The 9,837-nt window shown below is 41.0% G+C and overlaps 1 protein-coding gene across 3 annotated transcripts in view; it reads left to right on the top strand.

The window, feature by feature from the left end:
* The first annotated feature begins 1,040 nt into the window (after window positions 1-1,040).
* The window catches only part of nat16 (N-acetyltransferase 16 (putative)), a 28,042-nt gene continuing 19,245 nt past the window's right edge, over window positions 1,041-9,837 (top strand). For all 3 annotated transcript variants that reach the window (XR_002665179.1, XR_002665180.1, XM_022747784.1), the window contains exon 1: window positions 1,041-1,169. The gene's annotated coding sequence lies outside the window, so the exon portion shown is untranslated. The remainder of the gene's footprint in view (window positions 1,170-9,837) is intronic.

Genomic DNA, 9,837 nt, shown 5'->3' with positions numbered 1-9,837 from the left:
TGTTTGAGCAGAGGGTTATGGCTAAGATAACTAACAAGTGATGAATAATAACCTATATGGTAAGAATTAATGGAGGAGACTGAGAACACATGATAAGGTCATATCCAATATCCAATCAATATTCAATCTTGTGTTGAAGAAAGTGAAAGGATTTTACTATAATTCATGTCTGCACAGAGACACCAGCACCTGCTCAGTCTGCAGTCTTCATCATTACAACATCACAGTAACACACAGATAATAGTGAAGCTCAGTGGACATGCAGGAAGAGGAAGAAGGTGAACATACACAATCCTCCGGTTCATGTGGTGAAAAGGTGTTTGAATTCAAATCCTATCTAAACCCAACCTTTCATTGCTAGATTCAGAATCAGGTTTATTGCCAAGTAGGTTTTCACATAGGAGAAATTAGCTTTGGTGTTTTGCTGCAACATAATACACATAGTAAGAAGAAGAAAATATAAGATAAACTGCACCAAACTGTGATTGGAGACTGAATATGATAATTAAAAAAACAAGAAAAGTCCAGTGAGTCTAAAGATGAGTAAATATGACTGAGTGATGAAGCCAGGAGTCAAACAGCCGATTCTCCTGACTTCATGACTTCATGAAGAGTCTCTCCAGTCATAATGAAACATCTATTTTCCTCTCACTACAGCTTTTAAGAGGCTCTGACAGCTGCCGATGTTTAGCGCTTAGTAAAAATAACGCATTGCTGCAGTTTGCGCAGTCCTGTGCGCCTAGTTTTTTAACGGCAAAAAAAAAAAAAAAAAAAAAACGCGCACAGGGAGCCACAGTGTGTTTGATACCACACCGTGTAATATTATTACACAACTGCTCCTTAGAAGTCTCTGCACGTCCACACGCACGCACACACACACACACACACACACACACACACACACACACACGAGAGATAGCGGAGGGGGGAGGGCTGCAGTGATGCTGAGCCGCTCCAGTGAGTCCAGTACGGAGGTTTGACGTAGGGACTGGGAGGGGCGGGGCTTGTGGTCCGTATCGAGTGTCCAGTGGATCACCGACAGAGCCGGTCTGTCTGTCTCTCATTCATCACCGGAACTGTGCAGCGCCTACACCAACCGCCGCTCCGCTCTCCATCCTGTCTCCTCCGAACACCGACACCAAGGACACCGCCGCCGGCCATCATCCGCGGTAAGACCCGCTCAGCACACGGCTGGAGGTGGTTAGATAACGGGCAGCTCCGTGCCGTCCTATAGGGTGAGGGGGAGACCAGCAGCCTATAACATCACTGTATGGGCTGCGGAGCGCGTGCGGTGCTTAGCAGGCCCGCGGGGTTCATTGTGACGTATTGATGGTATTGTTTGATTTAATCTGCTCTGCTGTTACGTAACCCTGTGAAAATGTGATGCGGGCTCCTCGGTGATGACAGCTCACTGACCTTGTTGGATTATTTCGGCTCGTGTCCATCTTCTGTGCTCTGTTATCACGGTGGTATCACTGATGACGTCACGCACCGCTGAAGCCTCAACCGTGAAAGATCCATAGAGCATCATACATGATCCTCCCTGTTAAACATACAAGAGAAAGGTCATAATACAGTTTACTGCATCAGCTGCTTCAGCTCCAAACACATATAAAACACAATATAACACCTGTAATATGATGCAAACATCAGGGTTCAATATTAATATATTTATTGATAACCTATTATTTATACCAATCTTTCCTATTGATTATGACTGTGTCACAGAGGTGTGCATTGGTGCTGTGGTGTGATATCAGCAGCTTTTTAAAGTCACTTTTCAACTCAATGTATTTTCTGTTGTGTTGAATACCATCATAAACTAACGTGGACAAATCGAGGTTCCTGGACTCAGAGACATTTTAACGGCATTTCTCTCAGTCTTCTGTTCAAAATGAAAAGATATAATCAATATAATCATTAGTTGCAGCTCTGTTAATGTGTTGATTATGTGTCATATTAATGCAGAGAGTGGTGGAAATGTGAACATTTCTTTAGTCCAGTGATGTAAAACACGGGAAAGCAGCAGCAGATCCTCTCAGTTGAAAAGCTGCGTTTAAATCACAGATGTGTCTTTGAGGTTTGTGTTGACAGTCTCCTGTGTGTCTGTTCATTTGGACAAAAATAACAGGACTGTCAGGTAAGGGTACAGGGATGCAGTCTGCAGTTGTTTGGGATATTTATAAACCAGTCAGGTGGGTTTTATCCTGATTCAGATCATCTCAGATCAACACAGTTTCAGGGTTGAGCGTTTCCTTAGATCAGAGCTGTGGCTGTTTAAAAGGTTATTTTCAGTTAATCTGTTGATTACTATTTGACTGATCACCTGGTCTACAAAATGGCAATAACTAGTGAAAAGTGTCCAACATAACTTTTAAAAAAAACGAATTAGATGTTTTCAAATGTGTCGAGAAAAGCACTAAATCCTCATGTTGGAAAAGCTGGAACCAGCTTAATAAAGGTGAATGGGAAACATGGAGCAAATACAGATGAATATAGTGTACAACATCAGCTGTTATTGTAGTCTGCAGCTACATGGAATAATTTCGCTCTCATTTACAAACTACTCACTGGGATTTAACCCAGTCCAGAATCAGATCATCCCAGACTAGGACTGTGACCTGCTGGAGAAACATTTTGCAGCTCTGTCTCATTCTTGCTGTTGTTCTGTTGATTGACTAACTGATTAATTGACTAATTTATTAATTGTATCAAGCTGTAGACAACTCCTAGTTCATAAAATTTAGTTTTTGCTACATTTTTTGGGTCAGTCAGGTTTGTATTGAGGCTCTAGTTTGAATTTGATCATATTTTGTGTTTATTTGGACAAATGAACAGAAATAGATTACCAGTAACGATGAGGTATCAGCATCTTCAAGTCTTCAGGTTTTGTTCCTGTTAAACCAGTCAGCCAGAAACACACTACTTACTTACTTATTCTGTTGGACTTGGCACTTCCTCTTAGTATAAATATGCATTCTGAAGTATCTAATGTCAGTCAGCTATCTCGCACTGACACTAGACTGTCCTCATGTGCACATATAACCAGTGTCCATTGACCTGTATGGGCTCTGACTGACCTTTAGATATTTATAGTGTACACTGCTTACAGCTGTTATTTGGAATAAAGACAAGTTGATAAAGTGGTCTATATTTTAGGCTGGACCACAACAGAGGGGGCAGCCGCATAAACACAAACGTCTTTCGCTGACTGACTGAGTGATGAAGTTACATGATTGGTCTGCTTGATCGGCCGAGTGTTGAAGTTTCCCCATTGGTTATGCTCTGCAGGGGCTGTTCACAGGCAGTGCTGCTAACTTAGCACCCTTTTCACTAGATTTCAGGACTTTTCAGACCCATACTGACTTTTTTTTAATTGAACCACCTATCGACGATAGCTTTCTGTAGAAGAGTCGTCAAATAAAATGAGCACACTGGGTAGAAATCTAAACCCAGTCCCATCTTGGATAAAACAGGATGAAAAATCTATTATCCAGTGAGGCTGAAATTTTCATTACACACTGAAACCAAATTTGCTGGAAGGATTAAAAATGGAATCACAACTTTTCTATACTTAGAGCTGTACCGCTAACAGGGACAGAAATACCAGGGGTGGGCAGAATCAAACAGGTTTATGCTCTTTGTACATTTTTAGGATAAAACTATTTATCAGCTCCAAATCTCTAAGGTATGCATTGCTGTACTTAATTTGGAAAACAAAACAAACAGGATGGATGCAGTCTGGGATGTTTCTGTATTTAGATATTTGGGTTTTTTTTTTATAAAACCAGTCAGCCACAGACACCAGGACTTGATTTGTACCAGATCCTTTTGGACCTCCCAGACTGGGATCAGACAGGTCATTAATACTGTGCTATGCTAGCATTAGCATCTTATAGTATTTACACTTAGCATGTTAACATACATGTATACATGATAATATTTAGCGTGTAATATTTAGTACATTAGCATGCTAATGTTACTGTGCTATGCTACCATTAGCATGTTATAATGTCTACACTTAGCATGCTAACATACATGCTAATACATGATAATGTTTAGCATGTAATATTTAGCATTTAGCATGCTAACGTTTGTGTGTCAACATCACTTTGAACAACATGTCAACATGCTAATGTAGGTACAACATTTAGTATATTAATTCATTCATTTCAAAATGATTAATCATTTAATTTCCAAATGTGAGTTGTTAACACCCTAAATGTACAATTTAGCATAAAATATAGGCTATACAGTTTCTTAACATGCTAAAGTTAACATATGAACTTGCTATGTTAGCATTATGTCAAAGCTACATCAGAAACTGAGAGGACAGAAGGAAATCATTATCATTAGGATTCATCCTCTGAGGACCATGAACATTCATGTCAGTCCGATCAACAGTTTGAAATAATTCACTCTGGAACAGATTTTGTCCTGCCCACAAAGTCTGCCATCCATAAAACCACGCCACCACCACAATGGCAATAATGCACAGGACTAGCTAAAGTGTTGGTAGAAGTATTAGCACTAGTCGCACCTGCATATGTGTGGCATGTAAGAACCTCCTGAGCTTTACAAACAGAGGAAATATGCTCTTAAACTTATTGTTTTAGACACATGTTTCTGCAACATATGACTATAGCCTGTACAGCCTCACCTTATACTGAGAATGTAAGTAGATAAATGAGACTCATGTGAAATTAACAGACGTGGGTCCTATCTCATTACTTCTACTGTAACTCTATCATTGGTCTCAAAGTGCTCTTGACTGGGTGGCTATAAGGGCCAGTGGGGTCAATGAATTGGGAGCCAGTTGTAGTAGTGGGCAACAGAAACTAGAGTAGGAGACTGAAGAGTGATGAAGAGGCCAGTGCATCCATGGTTTCCCCTGCTGACATAATGCAGCAACTGTCAGGCACTCATCATGAAGAATCAGTAACATAACAGTGTGACAGTGTAAGTCACGGCATGTGTGTAATATACTCCATCTGATTTTACATGTTTTACATAATATGAAGATCTTCATGCTACATTTGAAACTTATCAGTTACGGGTATTGTTCGTTTTTGTATCAGAATAACATGAAAATGAAGCGACAACTCATTATCAATTATCAAAATTATCAATATGTTCCTTTAAAATGCAAAGAGTCAGTTTTCTTTCTCTTTTCTGCCCTTTGTAAACATCCTGTGACAGTTATAGGAAACTGAAGTATGAATCTACCCTGTGAAGGAATCACATTACGATCATGGTAATCAGGTTAACGTGTTCTCATCCTGAAACATGGCCACAACCATAGCTCCATGCACTCTAGGAAAATTCTTCTCTCACTCGATTTGAAAATGCACATGGTGGTTGGGGTGGATGGCAGGTGTACAGATCCAGAGACCAGGTTCACATCCAGAGTGCTGTCTGTGGTTTAGACAACAGCAGCTCTTTGGTTCAGGTCAGTGAAAGATGGAGGCTTAGATTAAATGTCTGAAGTCACTGTGAACCTTTTCTTTATGAAACCAGACCAGGATCTTTCTCTGCACTGAATCCAGAGCTGCGAGAGTCTGAACAGAACCATGAATTTCCTCATTACATTAAAAGAAAATGATTTAAACTGGTTGCTGCAGATTAGTTGTGTATGAATGTCATGTCTATGAGATAGGGTTGGACAGGGCCAAGGGCAGATTGTTTGTGGATGATTCTTAATGTTGACAACAAACGTTAAGTGTACCTAGTTTATCACAATGGAGCTGTTTCCGTCTTTATCATCTCTATAGACAAGTGTAGAGACACAGGTAAGAGACTCAAGGGTTTATTTGCTTTACTTTTATTAAGATTAAACTAGGGCTGCGTGATATGCAAAAAAATCATATTGTGATTATTTTGATATAGCGATTGTGATTCCAGTCGGAATGGTTGTTTTTCCATTTAATTTTAAAAATTATTTTAAATGATGATGTGATTTTTGTTTGGTCTTCTTCCTTTATTTCTGGAGAATATGATTTGTAGGCTGCGGCGCTTATGGTGCTAACACTGCACAACAATGTGACACATTTTATCTTTATCAATAACATTGCAGCTCCTGCGATTTGAATATTGCACTGGGCCATACCTGATTTCCACAGGGCTGCACAATTAATCGAAATATAATTGAAATCACAACATGTCCAAGTGCCATATCCAAATCGTAGGAGCTGCAATTTTTTTGATAAAGATAAAATGTGTCACAACATTGTTGTGCTTGGTGAGACGCCCCGGCCTATGAATCATACTCTCCAGACATAAGGGAACATGTTTGTTTGGTACAAGACAACAACAAAAATCACATCATCATTATTGAAAAAAAAAAATACAAAGACAACTATTCCAACTGAAATCGCAACGTCTGCCAAAATAATCACAGTATAATTTTTTTGCATATTGTTCAGCTCTAGTTTTTGATTATATTTTGATTCATTGTGCAGACCTAGATTAAACTAAAGTGATGTTGTTAACAGGACCTGATGTGACATTAATGTCGGGGTATCATTACAAGCCTTTCGATTCAGTTTGTAGCTGTAGGAGGATGCTGGGAGCTGTAGTGTCCTGTTTGCACATCTAGCAGACACTCAGCTACATGCTGAATTTAAAGCTGAATTCTGAGTGTGGCTCATGATTCGTTTCCAAATCTGGCAAACACACGTGTAGAAACACAGTGTGTAGTGGATCAAACTGCGTGAGCCTCTTACAGCTTCACAAATACATCCCAGTTTTATATAAAGCATTATAAACACCTGTTCACCAGCTGGTCACTAACATCTGTCTGCTGCTGCTGCTGGACACGATGCTGATGACATCACAGTGAAACCGCCATGTCACTACAAACAACTCCTGTCACATTATACACAGTCATCAGGTCCACTGCTCATATAAAAGTATTGATGAGTGCTGCTTTAAATAATGATGGAAGGAGGCATCATCATCATCATCATTCTCGCACTATTACTTACATGCATCTTTCTTTTCCATGGTGAATCATGGACGCTTTCTATTGTCATGCTTGGTCTTATAGCTGTGGGAGAGAGAGAGAGAGAGAGAGTGAGTGAGTGAGTGAGCGAGCGAGAGAGAGGTGTGGATGTGATCTGATGTCTTCTGACAGTTTGGTATTTGGGATTGAAAGCGTGGAGGCATTATTGTATTAATTATGGAAGGGAGAGAAAAAATAGGAAAACACAACATTGAGATCCTGGTCTTTACACTGTTGTCAACGCATTTACTCACACAGTCCAGTCTCCCTGTCTCTGTCTCCGTCTCTGTGTCTCTGTCTCATGCAAACACCAGCAGGATGACTGGCGGTCTTTGAAGACAGGACGGACACACAGCTCTGTACGTGTTGTACTGTAGTCAGTGCAGTTTGTTATGCGTTGTATCCGTGTAGAACTAGTGGCTTAATTACAAAAAGCTTGTTGATACGAAGAAGTTTGGGTTCCTCCATGATTTCAGCTAAAGGCTCAATCTGCAGGTGATAAACATTCAGTGAGCACTTTATTAGGAACCGCACACTAACTCTGACTCTTCATGTCATGGATCCACCAGATGTTGAAACTTTCCTCTGAGACTCTGCAACATGTTGACATGATGCATCACATCATTTCATTCACGCTGCCAACCTTCTGTACCACCAAGTCCCAAAGTTGTTCTACTGGATTCAGGTCTGGAGACTGGGGGGGGGTCACTGAGGTTCACTGGACTCACTGTCATGCAGATGAGACCAGTGTGTGAGACATGGAGCATTATCCTGCTGGAAGGAGCCATAAGAAGATGGTGAACTGTGGCCATGTGTGGCTTATAACTGATCTGTAACACATTAATAAACAGTTAGTAAACCATTACTACAGCCTTTAATTACAGCTTACAAAGCCTTTATAAATGGTACCTTATCTTATTTCCTAATTAAAATGCTGATAGCTGTAGAAGACACATGTCTTTTCTCAGTTTGTAGGATGAGAACCAACATTAAAACAAAACAAATAAATGAAAAAGTCACAGTCACATTTGTCTGTATTGATCTGCAACAGTCAGTCTGAATGTAAGAGCGTATGTTTTTGGGGAATTACACATAAGAAAAATTGGGGTTGTATTATATTCAAGGACTAGACATTAAAGTTCAAGCTCCTACAGAGAGTGTTGCATTGTGAGTTGTTTGCAGCCTCTTTGTGTTGTTAAGGCAGCAGCTGTCCTCAGGTTATTCAGTTTGTCTTTTACTGTTTGTCAGCCCAGTGTCACTCAAGTGAACACTGGGCTGACAGTGGACAAGTGAAAACAGGTCAAAACATCTTTAACCACAAAAAAACAGACGAGTGACAGAATCATCTGTCAAGCTGACTGAATGACGAGTGTCAGTGATGTGGAGATGAGGAGCTGAGGAATGAGACAGTTAGAGGAAAAGACTCTGACAGGAGAGGATGACAAACTGCACTGACATGAGATGTGTGTCCAACTGTAATGGACGAATGAGGACTTTGTGATGAATGGTGGCAGCGTCATGTTTTACATACATTTCTGCTGGTCTCTCAAATGCTCATGCATGGATCATAAGGTTGAGAAACATGTGAAACATTAGCATCAGAGAAAACCAAGGTCCACATCACAGTTTGCATGTTGCAGATTTAGTGAAATGGGCTCCTGGACAACAACTTGGGAAATGCTACAAATCTGTGTTTATTGTGCAGAATTTGAGCAGCAAACAACTTTATGTCCTGCAGGAGGATGCAAACATTAAAGGTGCCATTTATAAGTTTTGCTATATAGCTAACGCTAGCATTAACAGCTGTTTACTTACCAGTTTAGCCAAGAGCTTCAGCCATGAAAAGACAAGAGGTTATAGTACATCCTCTGAGCAGCTACATCTTCAGACTGGACATGGTATAACGGTGATAATATGGGCCTGCTGGATCGGGGCTAGCTGGTTAGCACGCTAACTTTAGTAGAAGAAAAGATGTGATAGAGACAAGAGTTTACATTGGTGTTTGTTTCCACCTCTGGAGACAGCTGTTGGTGAGTAAAGGAATGAAATTTGATGCTGAACGTACAACACGGGTAAACAACTGTTAATGCTGTTAATGCTAACATTAGCTATCTAGCAATAGCAAAACTTACATACAGCACCTTTAATGTGCAAAGTATAAATCTGCCTTTAGTAGCACATGTGATTTCTCAGGGTTAAGTGTGACATTGTGATACACACACACACACACACACACACACACACACACACACACACACACAAACTGTGTGTAGCACTGAAAGGACCTTGGAGATTAATGACTGTATAGGTGCTGCAGTGCGGGGTTGGGGTGGGGGTAGGGGGGGCAAGAGAGAGAAAAGAGGGAGGAACAGATTTAGGAGAGGAGGAGAGAGAAGCAGGAGGAGGGGGATGGTAGAGAGGCTGGGAGGATGGGAGGAGGAGGGGGGAGGGGGAGGCTCAGAGGAGTTAGTGAATGAGGTTAGGAGGAAATTAGGATTGAGATTAAAATAGAAGGAGGCAAGGAAGAGGTGAGAGGTGAGGAGGAGACCAGGAGGATGTGAGGAGAATAACTGCCTGAGCAGTTTTATTACCTCAATGAGCCACTGCAAAGTCAAACAGGGGATAACATGTGCGTGTGTGTGTGTGTGTGTGTGTGTGTGCATGTGTGTGTGTGTGTGTGTGTGTGTGTCGGGTGATGCATTGCCTCGCTCACTGTCACTTAAACACAAAACACACAGCCCTCTGCCATCCCCTCACTCCTCCCCTCCTCTGTTTCATCATATTACACCTGCAGCTGTCTGTGGGTGTCACACACGTGATCCTCACCCATCCCCCAC

The sequence above is a fragment of the Seriola dumerili genome, unplaced genomic scaffold, assembly GCF_002260705.1.
Source record: "Seriola dumerili isolate Sdu_G_001 unplaced genomic scaffold, Sdu_1.0 BDQW01000111.1, whole genome shotgun sequence".
NCBI classification, from domain to species: domain Eukaryota; kingdom Metazoa; phylum Chordata; class Actinopteri; order Carangiformes; family Carangidae; genus Seriola; species Seriola dumerili.
Note: the sequence above shows the minus strand (reverse complement) of the source record. Positions and strands in the feature narration are given on the sequence as shown.